This window comes from Tachyglossus aculeatus, chromosome 2 (genome assembly GCF_015852505.1).
Source record: "Tachyglossus aculeatus isolate mTacAcu1 chromosome 2, mTacAcu1.pri, whole genome shotgun sequence".
In the NCBI taxonomy this organism is placed as follows: Eukaryota; Metazoa; Chordata; class Mammalia; order Monotremata; family Tachyglossidae; genus Tachyglossus; species Tachyglossus aculeatus.
In genome coordinates, this window is record NC_052067.1 from 175,332,230 (window position 1) to 175,351,185 (window position 18,956).

The window sequence follows — 18,956 nt, forward strand, 5'->3', positions numbered from 1 at the left end:
ACCTCATCTGTAAGATGGGGACTGAGACTGTGAGCCCCACGTGGGACAGGGACCCAACCCAATTTGCTTATATGTACCCCAGCACTTAGTCTGGGAAGGCCTCCTGGAGGAGGTGAGCCTTCAGTAGAGCTTTGAAGGGGGCAAATGTGATTGTTTGGTGGATGTGTGGAGGGAGGGCATTCCAGGCCAAGCACTGGGGTGGATACAAAGAGGCCTTTCCAGACTGACCCCCCCCACTTTTCCTCTGCTCTTCCTCCCCTCCCCATCACTCCCACTCCCTCCCTCTGCTCTACCCCTTCCCCTCCCCACATCACTTGTTTACATTTGTACATATTTGTTACTCCATTTATTTTATTAATGATGTGTATATAGTTAGAAATCTACTTATCTATTTTGATGGTATTGACGCCTGTCTACTTGTTTTGTTTTGTTGTCTGACTCCACCTTTTAGACTGTGAGCCCGTTGTTGGGTAGGGATTGTCTCTACCTGTTGCCGAATTGTACTTTCCAAGCGCTTAGTACAGGGCTCCGCACACAGTAAGCGCTAAATACGATTGAATGGATGAGCAAATCGGGTTGGACAGAGTCATGGACGTATGATTGACAGATTGGGAGGAGGTAATAATAATTATAATTATGGTATTTATTAAGCGCTTACTATGTGCCAGGCACTAAACTAAGTGCTGGAAGTGGGACGGAGAGCCAAAGAAGTAGGGGGAGAAGCGGGAGAAAACTCACATATCCCGCGTGGGATGAGCTCGGTTCTCTTTCCCCGCAGCCCTGCCGTTAGCCTTAAGGCCGGGGCCCCTTGCCGGGGGGCGCGGGGAGGGAAGAGGAGGACGGGCAAGAGGAGGAGGAGGAAAAGAAGGAGGAGGAGGAAAAGAAGGAGAAGGAAAAGGAGAAGGAAGAGCGAGGAGGAGGAAAAGAAGAAGGAAAAGGAGGAGAAGGAAGAGCGAGGAGGAGGGAAAGGAGGCAGAGGAGAAGGAAGTGCAAGGAGGAGGAAAAAGAAGAGGAGGAGGAGGAGGAAAAGGAGAAGGAAAAAGAGGAGAAGGAAGAGCGAGGAGGAGGGAAAGGAGGCAGAGGAGAAGGAAGTGCAAGGAGGAGGAAAAGGAAGAGGAGGAGGAGGAGGAAAAGGAGGAGGAGGAGGAAAAGGAGGCGGAGGAAAAAAGGAAGAGGAGAAGGTGGAGGATGTTTGTTAATTTGTATTGATGCCTGTATCCCCCCCACCCCCGACCCTAGACTGTGAGCTCCTAGTGGACAAGGATCGTCTCCCTTTATTGTACTTTCCAAGTGCTCAGCACAGTGCTCTACACACAGTAAGCGCTCCATAAATACGATTGAATGAATGACTGAATGAAGAGGAGGAGGAAAAGGAGGAGGAGGAGGAGGAGGATGTCTGTTTCGTTGTATTGATGTCTGTCCCCTTCCCCACAGCACCTGTATATACGTATATATGTTTGTACGTATTTATTACTCTATTTATTTATTTATTTATTTTACTTGTACATATCTTTTCTATTTATTTTATTTTGTTAGTATGTTTGGTTTTGTTCTCTGTCTCCCCCTTTTAGACTGTGAGCCCACTGCTGGGTAGGGACTGTCTCTATATGTTGCCAATTTGTACTTCCCAAGCGCTTAGTACAGTGCTCTGCACATAGTAAGCGCTCAATAAATACGATTGATGATGATGATGATGATGATGTCCCCCACCCTCACGCCCTCTGCACTGTGAGCTCGTTGTGGGCAGGGATTGTCCGTCTTTATTACTACATTGTACTTTCCCAAGCTCTTAGTACAGTGCACTGCACACAGTAAGCGCTCAGTAAATACGACTGAACGAATGAATGAATGAGGAGGAGGGGGAGGAGGAGGAGAAGAAGGAGGAAGAAGAAGAAGGGGTGGAGGAGGACAAAGAGGAGGCGAAGGAGAGAGGAGGAGGAAGAAGAGGTGGAGGAGGAGAAGAAGGAAGAGGTGGAGAAGGAGGAAGAAGAGGTGAAGGAGGAGGAGGAAGAAGTGGTGGAGGAGGAGACAGGAGGAGGAGGAGGTGGGAGAGGGAGGGGTCCGGCGTGGGTTCGGGTCTGTGGGGCAGCAGGAGGGCGGGCGTTGCTGCCTCTTTAAATGTGGAGGTGAGCGGGGTGGAGGGAGCTAGTGTCGGCCCGCCGCAGCCCCCGGACCCCGGCCCGCCTCCCGCAGCCCCCGGCCCGCAGCCCCCAGCCTCCCGCAGCCCCCAGCCCCGAGAAGGCCCCGCGGCCGGCGTTGGCTCCGGCGTCGGGCCGGCCTCCGCACGGCTGCCCCGGCTCCCGACGGCTCCGGGGGAACCGAGCGCCCGGCCCGGCCCGGCCCGGCCCGGCCCCACCGGCCGCCCTGAGCCCAGAGACAGAGCGAGAGGGAGAGGGAGACAGAGACAGAGACAGAGAGGGACAGACAGACAGAGACAGGGAGAGAGAGCCGCGCTGACCCCCCGAGGGTGGAGGACACGGGTCCGCCGGACAGGCCGCCGAGCCCCGGGGGGCCGGGGCCTCATGGGCCCCCCGGGCCGAGACCCCCCGGGCCGCTCCCCCTCCGCCCAGGCCGGCCCGGCCTGTGGGCCTGGCTCTGCCGCTGCTTCCAGGGGCGGCTGCCCGAGGCCGGAGCCGGGGCCCAGCGCCTGGACGAACTCAGCCTGCTGCAGCACAAGAGGTACGGAGGGACCCGGCCTAAGCCCCCCCGCCCCCGCCAACCGCCCGCCAAACCCCAAGCCCCCTCCAGCGCAAGCCCGACCCGCTCGCAAAACCCCCAGATCTCCAGGCCGGGGCTGCCTCCGCCTGTCCCCCTGCCAGGCCCAGCCCCTGGACGGGGTCACCCCTTGGGGACACCGCCCAGGGGCTGGTGCCTTGACTTTGGAGGGCTTCCGTTAATCATGGCATGGGCGGGGGGGATACAGGGTGATCAGGTGGCCCCCCGTGGGGCTCACGGTCTTCATCCCCATCTTACAGAGGTTCAAGTTAAGTGCCTTGCCCAAGGTCACACAGCTGACATGCGGCAGAGCCGGGATTCCAACCCATGACCTCCGACTCCCAAGCCCGGGCTCTTTCCAGCGAGCCACGGAGTTGCAGGGAGGTCAAGGGGCACCCGTCGGACTCCCCGGGTGGACGGCAGGAGGGACAGGGGCCCGGGGCCCGGGCGCTGCCCATCTGAAAGCTCAGCGTCACCATCGGAATCCTTTCCCACCTGGGAGAGCCTGGGGAAGGGGAGAGCTGTTAATCGGTCAACTGTATTTACTGAGCGCTTTCTCTGCGCAGAGTGCTGTAATAAGCACCTGGAAGGGTGCGATATAACAAAGTGGGTAGATGTGTTCCTGCCCACAGTGAGCTTACAGTCTAGAGGACTGTTAGCCAGAGAAGCAGGGGTCTGCCCACCTCCCCCCGCCCCACCAGGCCCAGAACCCTCTGGGTGGGTGTCAAAGGGTCGCTGGAGGCCAGGAAGGGACACGGGAGGAGACCTTGGGGTCCCCTTTGGTGATGCCGGGTATGCGTGAGAGAGTCCTGGGCTACGTTCCGGGAGCTAGATGAGGCCATCGGACGGCCAGCGGGTAGTTGGCCAAGCTGGGCTCAGCCGGCCAGCGAGGGCCTTCCCCGAAGCTGCCGGAGCGATGTGGACATTTTTATGTGGAAATTCCTGGCACAGCCCCTCCCGGGGCTCCTGTCTGGCTCACCCAACCCTGATCTGCTATTGGTGCCTGTCTACTTGTTCTGTTTTGTTGTCCGTCTCCCCTTTCTAGACTGTGAGCCCATTGTTGGGTAGGGATTGTCTTTATCTGTTGCCAAATTGTACTTTCCAAGTGCTTAGTACAGTGCTCTGAGCACAGTAAGCGCTCAATAAATATGATTGAATGAATGAATGAATGAATGGTCTGGTCTGGGTCCGAGATCTGTCAGAGGCTGGGGGCAATCACTGAGGTGGAAGCCTGGACCCCGCCAGAGGCTGAGGGGGAATCCCTGAGGTAGGCTGGGCCCTGTCAGGGGCAGGGGTCCCTGAGGCGGGACCTTGGGCCCAATCAGAGACCCGAAGGGATCCTTGAGGTGGAAGCCAGGGCCCCGTCAGGGGTTGGGGAGATTCCTGAGGTGGGAGCCCTGACTCTGTCAGAGCCTGGGGAGTTCCTGAGGCGGGAGCCCGGACCCTGTCAGAGACAGGGGGGATCACTGAGGTGGAATCCCGGGCCCTGTTAGAGGGAGGGATCTGTATATATGTATATATGGTTGTACATATTTATTACTCTGTTTATTTATTTATTTATTTATCTTGTACATTTCTATCCTATTTATTTTATTTTCTTGGTATGTTTGGTTCTGTTCTCTGTCTCCCCCTTTTAGACTGTGAGCCCACTGTTGGGTAGGGACTGTCTCTATGTGTTGCCAATTTGTACTTCCCAAGCGCTTAGTACAGTGCTCTGCACATAGTAAGCGCTCAATAAATACGATTGATTGATTGATTGATTGAGGGGGGATCGCTGAGGTGGAATCCCGGGCCCTGTTAGAGGCTGGGGGGAGATCTGGAGAGGCTGGAGGATATCTGGAGATCTTTGAATGCAGTGTAGAGGGGCTCAGTGGAAAGAGCATGGGCTTTGGAGTCAGAGGTCATGGGTTCAAATCCCAGGTCCGCCAATTGTCAGCTGTGTGACTGTGGGCAAGTCACTTAACTTCTCGGTGCCTCAGTTACCTCATCTGCAAAATGGGGATTAAGACTGGGAGCCCCCTGTGGGACAACCTGATCACCTCGTAACCTCCTCAGTGCTTAGAGCAGTGCTCTGCTATAGTGAGTGCTTAATAAATGCCATTATTATTATTATTATTATTATTATTATTATTATTATTATTATTATTATCCCTGAGGTAGCCTGGGCCCTGTCAGAGGCAGGGATCCCTAAGGCAAGGAGCCTGGGCCCAATGAGAGACTGGGCAGATCCTTGAGGTGGAAGCCCAAACCCCATCAGAGCCTGGGGAGAACGCTGAGGCGGAAGCCTGGGCCCCGTAAGAAGCTGGGCGATCACTGAGGCGGAAGCTAGATTGTAAGCTGTTGGTATGTTATACTGTATTGTCTCTCGAGCTTACTACAGTGCTCTGCACACAGTAAGCTCTCCATAAATATGACTGACTGACTGAGTCCTGTCAGAGGCTGGGATCCCTGAGGTGGGAGCCCGGGCTGAAGGTCAGCCCAGCTCCCTAGTAAGCTCCTTGAGGGCAGGGATCCATCTAATAACTCGGTTGCACTTTCCCAAGTGCTCAGTACAGTGCTCCGCTTCCAGTTCATGTTCATACCATTTTTTTTATTGGTGGTAGGTAGTAGTAGTAATAGCATTTATTGAGCACCCGCTTGGGGCAGTGTACTGTCCTGGGCACTTGGGGAGTACAGAATAAAGAAGGCATACGTCCCCTGCCTACAAGAAACTTCTGTTCTAATGGAGAAAATAAACTATTGACTACTCCAGAGGTCTAAATAAATAAAGCAGACACACCGATACTTGTGAAGGTGAGTGGTTGGCTGAGGGGATGATAGGGTTATCATCCCCCTTTTAGACTGTGAGCCCACTGTTGGGTAGGGACTGTCTCTGTGTGTTGCCAACTTGTACTTCCCAAGCACTTAGTACAGTGCTCTGCACACAGTAAGTGCTCAATAAATATGATTGATGGTGATGGTTAAGAGCCCTGGGAGAGGACTCAAGAAGCAGGTTGGCTTAGTGGAAAGAGCCCGGGCTTGGGAGTCAGAGGATATGGGTTCTAATCCCGGCTCCTCCATTTGTCCGCTGTGTGACCTTGGGAAAGCCACTTTTCTGTTCCTCAGTTACCTCATCTGTAAAATGGGGATTAAGACTGTGAGTGCCCTGTGGGACAACCTGACTACCTTGTATCTACCCCAGTGCTTAGAACAGTGCTTGGCTCATAGTAAACACTTAAAAAATACCATTATTATTATTATTATCATAAGACCAACTGGAGGAGGAGGGATTTTAGGACGCTCTGCAGGTAGGGCGTGCCCTGGTCTGAAGGATTTGGGATTTGTGGGGCCCCAGCCGCCGCAGCCCCCCAGGGCAGAGAGCACGTCTGAGTGGCGACGTTGTAGTCGGTGTCGGTGGGGTGACAGAGGACCGTTGTTTCAGAAAGAACAGGCAGGGGCCCAGGGTTTGGAGGAAATGGGAAGCACAGAGGCCTGAAGGATTGAGCCGGCGGGATGGGCCCCCCCCACACCCGGTGGAGGTAAGCGGGCTGGGCTCCCCCGGTAAGGCCCCGCAGGGTGGGCTCCCTTGCTGGAGTGGGCTGACCAAGCTTTCTGAGGGGAGAGCAATACCCCGTTGCAGGGGCGGGAAGACTTGGGTCCATTGATCAATCGATCAATCAATCGTATTTATTGAGCGCTTACTGTGTGCAGAGCACTGTACTAAGCGCTTGGGAAGTACAAGTTGGCAACATATAGAGACAGTCCCTACCCAACAGTGGGCTCACAGTCTAGAAGGGGGAGACAGAGAACAAAACCAAACATACTAACAAAATAAATAGAATAGATATGTACAAGTAAAATAAATAAATAGAGTAATAAATATGTACAAACATATATACGTATAGACAGGTGCTGTGGGGAAGGGAAGGAGGTAAGATGGTGGGGACGACGAGGGGGAGAGGAAGGAAGGGGCTCAGTCTGGGAAGGCCTCCTGGAGGAGGTGAGTTCTCAGTAGGGCCTTGAAGGGAGGAAGATCTCTCAGCTTCTGTCCAAGTCCTGCGTGTTCTCCCTCCGGCCGGCCCCAAGCCTCAGTTTCCCTGCAGGAATGGCCAGCCGTCCTTGAGCAGGTGAGGGTAGGGCCGGGGCCTGAGATGGGGAAGTGGGCAGTGGTGCTCAGGGACCGGATGGTGCCCGACTCTCTGCCCAACTCTGTTCCTCTTTCCCTGGAGGGCGATGGCAGCCGGGTATTTGACAGGAGGGCCGTGGGGCAGACTGGGTCCCGGCCCAGAACATGCCCTCTGGTGACGGGTTGGTACGAGGACACAGGGGACTGGGCAACTTGAGTGGACACGGGCCTGCCAAACGAGGGGTCCCGCAGTGTGGGGGGTAACGGGGATTGCCCGAGGCTGTTGGTGGCAGGGGGGTGGGGGCCTCACCCTGGGGACCTCCATCAGCGGCAGGGACGGGTGACCCTGGGGAAGGGCAGCCCCTGGGGCTGGGTGTGCCAGTGGGGAACTCAAGCCACTCCTCATCCTGCCCCTACTGTGCCCTCCTCCTGGGAGGGGGATGGAGCTCCTGACCTATGTATCCCCACTCCCCAGCCTGTGTGTTTCCTGGCCTGCATGGGAGGGGCTGGGCCTGGCCATCCCTCTGTGTTTCTGGGGGGCACCACAGTGTTGCCTTCTCTGGACCCATTGCCTAGGCTTGCTCAGGCCTGGAATATTACCCACATGGAGACCTGGGTCTATCTGGAGTGGAAATTGCCCTCTCCACACTCTCTCTCTGTGCTGTCTGCAGCAGTTCAGTCCAGGGCCTCCTTGGCCCCCCACGGCCTCCCGTGCCCTCCAGCAGCTCCCTGGGCCTGGCTGGGTGACCCGGGATCCTGGCCGACCCCCTCCCCCCATTGCTCGGCTCCGAGAGCCGCAGGAAAAAGCTACAAAACCTGAATCGGAGCGGGCAGCAGCCCGGACTGCCAGATGGACAGAGGGCCAGCCCTGTGCCGTCCCCCTTACCCCTCCCCTAGCCCCAGCTCCCCTGGCCCATCTCACCCCTCAGCCTTCTCCACCATCCCGCTCTCCCTCTCTGGAGTTGGGCCCTGTTGGGAGCCATACAAGGCTAGGGAGGGCCCATACTTAGGGGCCCTTACTGTAGACGTGTGTGTGTGTGTGTGCGTGTGCACGCGCACACACACCACACACACACCACCACCCCTGTGTCCTGCTTTCCAGTCCCAGGCACACTGCACAGTGTGCCCACACAAGCCTGGGGGAATGGCACCCCCACCCACCCCCACCAAACAACTCCAGCTCCTAGCAACAAAACTAACACACACACACACACACACACACACACACACACAATCCCCTGAACCCATTCCCACACAGAACACACATGCTTTACATTCACCACTCTCTCACACGCCCCTCTCTCCTGCAGGTCGGGGGAGGAAGCAGGGAGTGCACTGGGCAGCAAGCCAGGACACCTGGCTCTGCCCCAGCCGTGGGCGTAGTGCCAAAGAGGCCTTTTCCCCCTGCCAAGCCTCAGTTTCCCCACCCTCTTTCCCTCCCCAAGAGTCCTGGTCACCTTCTTTCTCCATCTTGGTACTCCCTCCACCCTTCCCCCACCAATCCAACAGAACCACAGTGCTCCCTGTTTTCAAAGCCTTCCTAAAATCCTTTCTCCACCATCAAGTCTTCCCTGATTGAGTTCCCAAAACCTGTTACTCAACCCCTCAGCCACCTCTAGCGCTTACAGATGTATATATTGATATTCTTCCTCTGCACTTATATACATAGGTATTGTTCAGTCTATTTTGATTTTGAAAATATTTTCATGTCTGACTTCCGCCCCCCTTTTCTCCTCTCCCTGCCCCAGTGTTTAAGCTCCCTGTGGACAGGGAATGCATCTCACGTTTTTAGGAGCCGAAGTAATAGTAATAGTGCTTATGAAGTGCTTACTGTGTGCTGAGCACTGCACTGAGTTCATGGATGAGAGTTAGATGCGATCCCTGGCTTCCCAGGGGCTCAGAATTTAAGAATGACGTAAGCCAGGGTTTGGTGACAGACATAGTAGTAAAGATGAAATAATACAGATATAATCCAATGTAAATTGTTCAGAATCCACCCATCCAGTGGCATCCAAAGGTTCCCAAGGCTCTAGCATCTGTGAAAGCCTGAAGCTGCCTCTGTGGAATTTCCCGGCGGCTCGGTGTGCATGGGGCGGGTTGGGAGCGGGGCTCCCACATGTCACAGCGGGAGGTGGTGGGTGGATCTCAGTGGCTTCTCTTTGAGGTTCTGCTCGGGAGAGCTTTTCATTGGAGAAGAAGGAAACCCAGCTGAGAGAGAACTAAGAAGGAAACCCAGCTCGAAGAGAGCTAAAAAGGAACCCAGCTCAGAGGGATCTAGAAAGATACTCAGCTTGGCGAGAAGTAGAAAGAAGAAGAAGCAGCGTGGCTCAGTGGAAAGAGCATGGGCTTTGGAGTCGGAGGTCATGGGTTCAAATCCCAGCTCTGCCAATTCTCAGCTATGTGACTTTGGGCAAGTCACTTCACTTCTCTGGGCCTCAGTTACCTCATCTGTAAAATGGGGATGAAGACTGTGAGCCCCACATGGGACAACCTGATCATCTTGTAACTTCCCCAGTGCTTAGAACAGTGCTTTGCACATAGTAAGCGCTTAATAAATGCCATTATTATTTTTTTAGAGGAGCAGCGTGGCTCAGTGGAAAGAGCCTGGGCTTTGGAGTCAGAGGTCATGGGTTCAAATCCCGGCTCCGCCAACTGTCAGCTGTGTGACTTTGGGCATGTCACTTAACTTCTCTGGACCCTAGTTCCCTCATCTGTAAAATGGGGATTAAGACTTTGAGCCCCCCGTGGGACAACCTGATCACCTTGTAACCCCCCAGCGCTTAGAACAGTGCTTTGCACATAGTAAGTGCTTAATAAATGCTATCATTATTATAGAAAGAAAGCCAGCTCGGAGAGCGTTAGAAAGGAACCCAGATCGCCAGTGGCTCCTGTTGTCTGCAAGTCCTCAGTGACTTTATTTCGAAAGTGGTTTGATCCAGCCCTTGATGTGTGGGGGCGGGAACCAGTGGATCAGTGGCTAGAGCTCCGGCCTGGGAGTCAGAAGGTCATGGGTTCTAATCCCAGCTCTCCCACTTGTCTGCTGTGTGACGTTGGGCAAGTCACTTTACTTTTCTGTGCCTCAGTTACCTCACCTGTAAAATGGGGAGCGAGACTGTGAGCGCTACCTGGGACAGGGACTGTGTCCAACCCGATTTGCTTGTATCCACCCCAGTGCTCAGTACAGCGCTTAACAATTTCTACTATTATTATTAGAATGTATCTGAGACAGAGAGTGTGGGGCAGGGGTAGGAAAACCTGCTTGGCCTAGTGGAGAGAACATAGGCTTGGCAGTCAGAAGGAACTGGCTCTTCCACGTAATAACAATAATAATAATAATAGTATTTGTTAAGCGCTTACTCTGTGCCAACCACTGTTCTGTGCACCGGGTAGATACAAGGTAACCAGGTTGTCACACGTGGGGCTCCAGTTTTAATCCCCATTTTACAGATGAGGAAACTGAGGCACAGAGAAGTTAAGTGGCTTGCCCAAGGTCACACAGCGGACAAGTGGTGAAGCCGGAATTAGAACCCACGTCCTCTAATTCCCAAGCCCGTGCCTTTGCCACTAAGCCACACTGCTTCTTCACTTGTCTGCTGTGTGACGCTGGGTTCAAATCCCGCCTCCGCCACATGTCTGCTGTGTGACCTTGGGCAAGTCACTTCACTTCTCTGAGCCTCAGTTACCTCATCTGTAAAATGGGGATTATGACTGCGAGCCCCATGCGGGACAACCTGATCACCTTTTATCCCCCCCCCAGCGCTTAGAACAGTGCTTTGCACATAGTAAGCGCTTAACAAATGCCAAAAAAAAATCACTTAACTTCTCTGAGCCTCAGTTACCTTGTCTGTAAAGTGGGGATTAAGACTGTGAGCCCCTTATGGGACAAGGATTATGTCCAACCTGAATACCTTTTGCCTACCTCAGCACTTAGTACAGTGCCTGGCACATAATAAGTGTTTAACAAATACCAACAATAATAATAATAACGATGATGATGATGATAATATTCCCGGCTGATAAAACTGGCTCTCCCGGAAGTAAGGCCCTCCACCGATCTGACATTTGGACGGTGAGAAAGCGTCCGGTGGCAGTGGGACAGAAACACACCCAACGTGGCTTCTCTGGGCAGTGGGTGTCACTAGGAAAGAAAATGCAGGGGTGCCTGCATAAACGAGGGAAGGGGCCAAATGCAGCTTGAGCCAGAAGGCCCTGGCTTCCAGTCCTTCTCCTCCACTTGTCTGCTGTATGACCGTGGGCGTCACTTCACTTCTCTGTGCCTCGGTTACTTCATTTTTAAAATGGGGATTAAGACTGTGAGCCCCATGTGGGACAGCCACCATGTCCAACCTGATTTGCTTGTATCTACCCCAGTGTTTAGAACAGTGCTTGACACATAGTGCTTAACAAATACCATCATTACTATTTTTAGGGGACCTGTGTTCTCATCCTGGCTTTGCCCCTTGCCCACTGTGTGACCTTAGGAAGTTCACTTAACTTATCTGAGCCTCAGTTTCCTCATCTGTAAAGACAATCAATTGTATTTATTGAACACTTACTGTGTGCAGAGCACTGTAGTGCTTGAGAGAGGACGAGAAGCAGTGTGGCCTAGTGGAAAGAGCACAGGCCTTGGAGTCAAAGGACCCTGGGTCCTAATTCTTGCTCCACCATATCTGCTCCGTGACCTTGGGCAGTCACTTAATGTCTCTGTGCATCTGTCCTCATCTTCAAAATAGGTATTCAGTACCTATGCTCTCTCTTAATTAGAATGTTAGCTCATTCATTCATTCATTCATTCAATCGTATTTATTGAGCGCTTACTGTGTGCAGAGCACTGTACTAAGTGCTTGGGAATTATAAGTCGGCAACATAGAGAAACGGTACCTACCCAACAGCGTGGGCTCACAGTCTAGAAGGGGGAGACAGACAGCAAAACAAATCATATTAACAAAATAAAATCAATTGAATAAATATGTACAAGTAAAATAGAGTAATAAATACGTACAATTCGTTCATTAGCTCCTTCTGGGACTTGATTATCTTGTATATAGCCTGGGGCTTAGTACAGTGCTTGGCACATAGGAAGTGCTTAACAAATACCACGGGCATTATTAATGCAACAGGGTTGGTAGACATGTTCCCTGCCCACAAGAGGCTTGCCATCTAGAGGGAGAGGCAGACACTAAAATCAGTTAGAGACATGGGCATAAGTGCTGCGCGGCTGAGGGTGAATAAAGGGTACAAATCCAAGGGCAAGGATGATGTAGAAGGGAGAGGGAGTAGCGTAAATAAGGGCTTAGTCAGGGAAGGCCTTCTGAAGGAGATACGCTTTTAATAAGGCTTTGAAGGTAGGAAAAGTGATCCTCTGTTGTATTTGAAGGGAAGGACGTTGAGCAGCAGAATGGCCTAATGGATAGAGCACGGGCCTGAGAGTTAGATGGTCCTGGGTTGTAATCTCGGCTCTGCCATTGTCTGCTGTGTGACCTTGGGCAAATCACTTCACTTCTCTGCTCCTCTGTTCCCTCATCTGTAAAATGGGGATTAAGACTGTAAACCCCACATGGGACGTGGAGTGTGTCTAATCTGATTTGCTTGTATCCACCCCAGCGCTTAGTTCAGTGCTTGGCACAGTGTAAACACTCAACAAATACCACAATTGTTATTATTGTTATTAAGGGAGTTCCAGGCCAGCGGCAGGACATGGGTAAAGGGTCAGCCATAAGAAACTGGGGATTCAATACCTGTTCTCCCTCCCCTAATGCTATAAACCCCATGTCGGACAAGCATTGTGTCCAACTTGGTCATCTTCTATCTACCCCAGCGCTTAGTACAGTACTTGGCTCATAGTAAGCTCTGAATAAGCACCATGGAGAAGCAGCATGGCGTCGTGGATAGAGCACGGGTCTTGGAGCCAGAAGGTTGTGGGTTCTAATCCCAGTTCCGCCACTTGTCTACTGTGTGACCGTGTGCAAGTCACCTCATTTCTCTTTGCCTCAGTTCCCTCATCTGTAAAATGGGGATTAAGACTGTGAGCCCCATGTGGTACAGGGGCTGTGTCCAATCCTATTTGCTTGTATCCACCCCAGCGCTTAATATGGTGCCTGGCATATAGTAAATAATAGTATTAATAATGGTATTTGTTAAGCGCTTACTGTGTGCCAAGCACTGTTCTAAGCACTGGGGGGATACAAGGTAATCAGGTTGTCCCATGTGGGGCTCACAGTCTTAATCCCCATTTTACAGATGAGGGAACTGAGGCACAGAGAAGTTAAATGACTTGCCCAAAGTCACACAGCTGACAAATGGCAGAGCTGGATTAGAACCCATGACTTCTGACTCCCAAGCCTGTGATCTTTCCACTGAGCCATGCTGCTTCTCTAAGTCTAAGTGCTTAACAAATACTAGAATTATATAATTCTGTAATATGTACATATTGCTATTATTATTATCATCATCATCATTAACAACAAACGCTCTGCTGCCCTTGTGTGGTGCCCTCCTATTCTATTCTATTCTATTCTATTTATTTTATTTTGTTAATATGTTTTGTTTTGTTCTCTGTCTCCCCCTTCTAGACTGTGAGCCCACTGTTGGGTAGGGACCATCTCTGTATGTTGCCAACTTGTACTTCCCAAGCGCTTAGTACAGTGCTCTGCACACAGTAAGCGCTCAATAAATATGATTGATTGATTGGTGACCTAGGGAAGGAGCACTATAAGGAGCTACCTTTGGTCATTGAGCAAACTGGCCTCCAGTAACCGAAAAATCAATCAGTTGTATTTATTGAGCACTTACTGCACGCAGAGCACTGTGCCAAGCTCTTGGAAGAGTACAACAGAGTTGGTAGACCTGTTTCCTGTCTACAACGGGTTCACATCAAGCTATCAGTCCATAATAATAATAATAATTGTGGCATTTGTTAAACACTTACTACATTCCAGGCACTGTACTAATCGCTGGGGTGACTACAAGCAAATCCGGTTGGACAAAGTCCCAGTCCCACGTTGGGCTCACAGTCTTAGTCCATTTTAAAGATGAAGTAACTTTACTGAGTCCAAGAGAAGTGAAGTGACTTGCCCGAGGCCACACAGCAGAGAAATGGCAGAGCTGGGATTAGAACCCATGACCTTCCGACTCTCAAGCCTGTGCTATTGGCTGAGTACCTACTGTGGGCTGAGCACTGTAATAAGGAAGCAGTGTGGCCTAGTAGATAGAGCCCGAGCCAGGGAATCAGAAGTACCTGGGTCTAGTCCCGGCTCTGCCGCTTGTCTGCTGTGAGACCTTGGGCAACTCACTTCACTTTCCTATACCTCATTTACCGCATCTGTAAAATAGGGATTAAGACTGGGAGACCCATGTGGGACACAGATTCTGTCCAACCTGATTACCTTATATCGTACTACCCTAGCCCTTAGAATAGTGCCTGGCACATAGTAAACTCTTATAAAATACCAAAAAAAATATGCACTTGGGACAGCACCTTAGACGTAGAAGATGCAATCCTTGCCCTTATTGTCTATAATCCAACGTGGATGGCAGACCCTCCTCCCGACCCCCCAAAAAATTGGCAGGTAGCAGGAATCAGTACTTAATAATATAGCAGGTAAATTGATGTAGACACACTAGGGGTGGTTGTAGTGCCAAACTGCTGAGATGAGATTAGGGAAAATGTGGCCCTGCCAGGAGAAAAATGAATCCGGGAAGGCATCCCGGAGGAGATGGGATTTTGGAGTTGCTTAGGAGGTGGGAAGAGCTACCAGGTGGGAAGTGGGAGGGAGATGTGAACAAGAAGAAGGGAGAGCTTAAGAGCGGGAGAGAGGAGAATGAGGGAAATTCATCATCATCATCATCATCAATCGTATTTATTGAGCGCTTACTGTGTGCAGAACACTGTACTAAGCGCTTGGGAAGTACAAGTTGGCAACATATAGAGACAGTCCCTACCCAACAGTGGGCTCACAGTCTAAACTGAGTAGGTTTGGCTTGATGAGTGAGGTGTGTGGACTGGGATGAAGTGAGAGAGAAGTGAGGCTATGCAGTGGGGAGACAGCTGATTGAGGGCCTTATAACTGATGGGCAGGAGTCTCTACTTGATGTGGAGGTGGATGGGACTCCGAGGAGTGGGGATCTGTGCACGGAATGAAATGATCCAGTCAGCGGAGTGAATCAATCAGTTATTCAGTGTATTTATTGACTGCTTATTATGTGCAGAACATTGTACTAAATGCTTGGGGTAGATTCATTCATTCATTCAATCGTAGATACAGAGTAATCGGGTTGGACACAATCCATGTCCCATATGAGGCTCAGTCTTAATAATAATAATAATAATATGATTATTAATAATGATAATAATGGCATTTTTTAAGTGCTTACTATGTGCAAAGGACTGTTCTAAGTGCTGGGGAGGTTGCAAGGTGATCAGGTTGTCACACAGGGGGCTCACAGTCAATCCCCATTTTGCAGATGAGGTAACTGAGGCACAGAGAAGTGAACTGACTTACCCAAGGTCACACAGCAGACAAGTGGAAGAGCCTGGATTGGAACCCTCGACCTCTGACTCCCAAGCCCGGGCTCTTGCCACTGAGCCACGCTGCTTTTCTTATTATTATTATTAGGAGACTACAGTATAACAGAGTTGATAATAATAATAATTGTGGTTTTTGCTTACCACTTACTATGTGCCAGACATTGTACTAAGCTCTGGAGTAGGTAAAAGGTAAGTGGCCAGGACACAGTCCCTGTCCTGCATGGGGCTCACAGTCTTAGTCCCCATTTTATAGATGAGGTAATTGAGGCACAGAGAGGTGAAGTGACTTGCCCAAGGTCACATAGCAGATAAGTGATGGAGCTGGGATTAGAACCCAGGTCCTTTTGATTCCCAGGCCTTTGCTCTATCCACTAAACCATACTGCTTAAATGCCACTGATTGATTGACTGATTGAGTAGAGGGGCTGGGGTTAACTGGCTCTCCATCCCTGCCACATCCCTTCCTTTCCCAAGGAAAGGGGGCAGAAGGATGGAGTTGAGTTAGACGATAAAGTCCTTGGGGGTAGAGGAGTACCTTTTCTTCTTTTGTATGTACATTCCCTCAGCTCCAACCCCAGCACTCTGGTCCCATGGGCTCTGTTCCCACCCACTGCCTCTGTGTATGGTGATGGATAATGGTGATGGTGGTGATGGATAATAGTGATGGTGATGATGGATAATGGTGGTGGTGATGATGGATAATGGTGACGGTGGAGGTGGTGATGGATAATGGTGATGGTGGAGGTGGTGGTGGATAATGGTGGTGGTGGTGGTGGTGATGGATAATGGTGATGGTGGAGGTGGTGATGGATAATGGTGATGGTGGAGGTGGAGATGGATAATGGTGATGGTGGTGGTGGTGATGGATAATGGTGATGATGGAGGTGGTGATGGATAATGGTGATGGTGGAGGTGGTGATGGATAATGGTGGTGGTGATAATGTATAATGGTGATGGTGGTGGTGATGGATAATGGTGATGGTGGTGGGGGTGATGGATAATGGTGATGGTGGAGGTGGTCATGGATAATGGTGATGGTGGAGGTGGCGATGGATAATGGTGATGGTGATGGTGATGATGGATAATGGCGATGGTGGTTGTGGTCATGGTGATGGTGGTGGAGGTGGTGGTTTGGGGCTGTCGGTGGTGATGGTGGGGGTGATGGTAATGGTGGTGGTGATGGTGATGATGGATAATGGCGATGGTGGTTGTGGTCATGGTGATGGTGGTGGAGGTGGTGGTTTGGAGCTGTCGGTGATGGTGGGGGTGATGGTAATGGTGGTACTACTGAGGGTGTTGATTATGATGGTGGGGTGCCGGCTGCTGGTGGTGGTGGTGAGGCCAGTGGTGACGGTGCTGCTGGTAGTGGGAAGAGTTGAGCCTGAAGCCAGAGGCTGAGAGAGTGGTTGGGGATCTCCCTCCTGGCATGGAGCCCATCCGTCTGCCCAGGACCAGGGGCATGGATGGGTTGACCATTGGATAGTTGGGGAGGCCCATCGGTCTGAGGGTCAGGAACCCCTTGGAATGTGCTCAGTTCTGAACCCCAGCTCTCCTTTAGAAAGCTGCCCATGCCTTCTCAGCTTCCCTACCCCTTCCTGGCCCAAATGGCGGGGGGCACAGATGGAAGGAGAAGGGCTGGGTTTCCAATGTCAGTGGAGTGGGAATGACAAAGCGGAAACCCATGCCCTTCCCCCAGCTCCTCCCCACTAGGGGTACTTATGGGAGGGCCATTCTTTGAGCATAAGTCCCGTCTGAGAAGCCGTGGGCACTGGGGGGAGTGTGTCTATGTTAACACTGGGCATTGTGTGCATCCTGACTGTGGGGGTGGGTCACTGGGTAGCTGGCTGTGTGACAGGTGATGATGATGATGATGATGGTATTTGTTAAGCCCGGTATTTGGTATTTGGAAAGAGCCCGGGCTTGGGAGTCAGAGGTCGTGGGTTCTAATCCCGGCTCCACCACTGATCAGCTGTGTGACTTGAGCAAGTCACTTGACTTCTTTGTAAAATGGGGATGAAGACTGTGAGCCCCACGTGGGACAACATGATGAACTTGTATCATCCCCAGGGCTTAGAACAGTGCTCGACACATAGTAAGCGCTTAACAAATGCTATTATTATTATTATTATTATTATTATTATTATTATTATTTGTAAGCACTTACTATGTGCAAAGCACTAGCCTAAGCACTGGGGGGATACAAGGTGATCAGATTGTCCCATATGGGGCTCACAGTCTTAATCCCCATTTTCCAGATGAGGTCACTGAGGCCCAGAGAAGTGAAGTGACTTGCTCAAGGTCACACAGCAGACAAGTGGCAGAGCCGGGATTAGAACCCACGACCTCTGACTCCCAAGCCCAGGCTCTGCAGGCGGGAACCGGCGGAGGGGTCAGGGGGGACGGCTTTGACACCTGTCTACGTGTTCTGTTTTGTTGTCTGTCTCCCCCTTCTAGTCTGTGAGCCCGTTGTTGGGTAGGGACCGTCTCTGTATGCTGCCGACTTGTATTTCCAAAGCGCTTAGTCCAGTGCTCTGCACACAGTAAGCGCTCAATAAATACGATTGAATGAATGAATGAATGAATGAACGAATGAATGAATGAATGAGAGCAGGGATTGCGGCCTTGCTTGGGCAGGGGGTCTGGGCCCGGGCAGCGCGAAGCTGAAGAGTAGGGCTGTCCCAAATTCCCGGTGGGCCATCTAGGAAGCGGGGGGCCTGGGACCTTCAGCCCCCACCCCTCTCCCAGGAATGACCTGCACTGACCGCTGCCCTTGATCTCCTCAGGATCTTGGAGTCGCCACTGCTCCTGGCAGCCAAGGAGGACGATGTGCAAGTTCTAAACAAACTGCTCAAATTTGGCGCCTGCGATGTCCACCACAGAGGTGATCAATCAATCAATCAATCAATCAGTGGCCTTTATTGAGCGCTTACTGTGTGCAGAGCACTGTGCTTGGGAAAGGAGGCATGATTCCCCCTGCCCACAAGGAGCTTGCAGTCGAGTGACAGGCATTAAAATACATTACAGATAGGGGAAGTGGCAGAGTATAAGGTATGTGTAATAATGTTGGTATTTGTTAAGCGCTTACTTTGTATGTGCCAAGCACTGTTCTAAGTGTTGGGGTAGATACAAGGCAATCAGGTTGTCCCACATGGGGCTCACAGTCTTAATCCCCATTTTACAGATGAGGTAACTGAGGCACAGAAAAGTTAAGTGACTTGCCCAAAGTCACACAGCTGACAAGTGACGGACAAGTAGTGTATGTTAAGTATATATGTAAATGCTGTGAGATTCGAGGTGGGGTGAAAATCAAAGTGCTTAAGGGATACAGACCCAAGTGCATGGGTGACTAGACTGAGGAGATGAGTGGTTAGTCAGGGAAGGCTTCTTGGAGGAGGTGTGCTTTTAAGGGGGCTTTGAAAGTGGGGATAGCGGTGGTTTGTCATGTGAAGAGGGAGGGAGTTCCAGGCCAGCGGGAGGAAGTGGACTAGGGGTCGGTGGCAAGACAGATGAAAGCGAGGTACAGTGAGTAGGTTGGCCCTGGAGGAGCTAAGTGAGCTGGCTTGGTAATAGGGGATGAGCTGAGAGCCTTAAAGCCAGTGGTGAGGAGTTT

At 51.5% G+C, this 18,956-nt stretch overlaps 1 protein-coding gene across 1 annotated transcript in view; it reads left to right on the plus strand.

Annotated features, from left to right (window-relative positions):
* Positions 1-2,635: 2,635 nt before the first annotated feature.
* LOC119940711 (transient receptor potential cation channel subfamily V member 6-like) overlaps positions 2,636-18,956 on the plus strand; it is a 36,788-nt gene continuing 20,467 nt past the window's right edge. The window contains exon 1 of the mRNA XM_038760978.1: positions 2,636-2,679. The gene's annotated coding sequence lies outside the window, so the exon portion shown is untranslated. The remainder of the gene's footprint in view (positions 2,680-18,956) is intronic.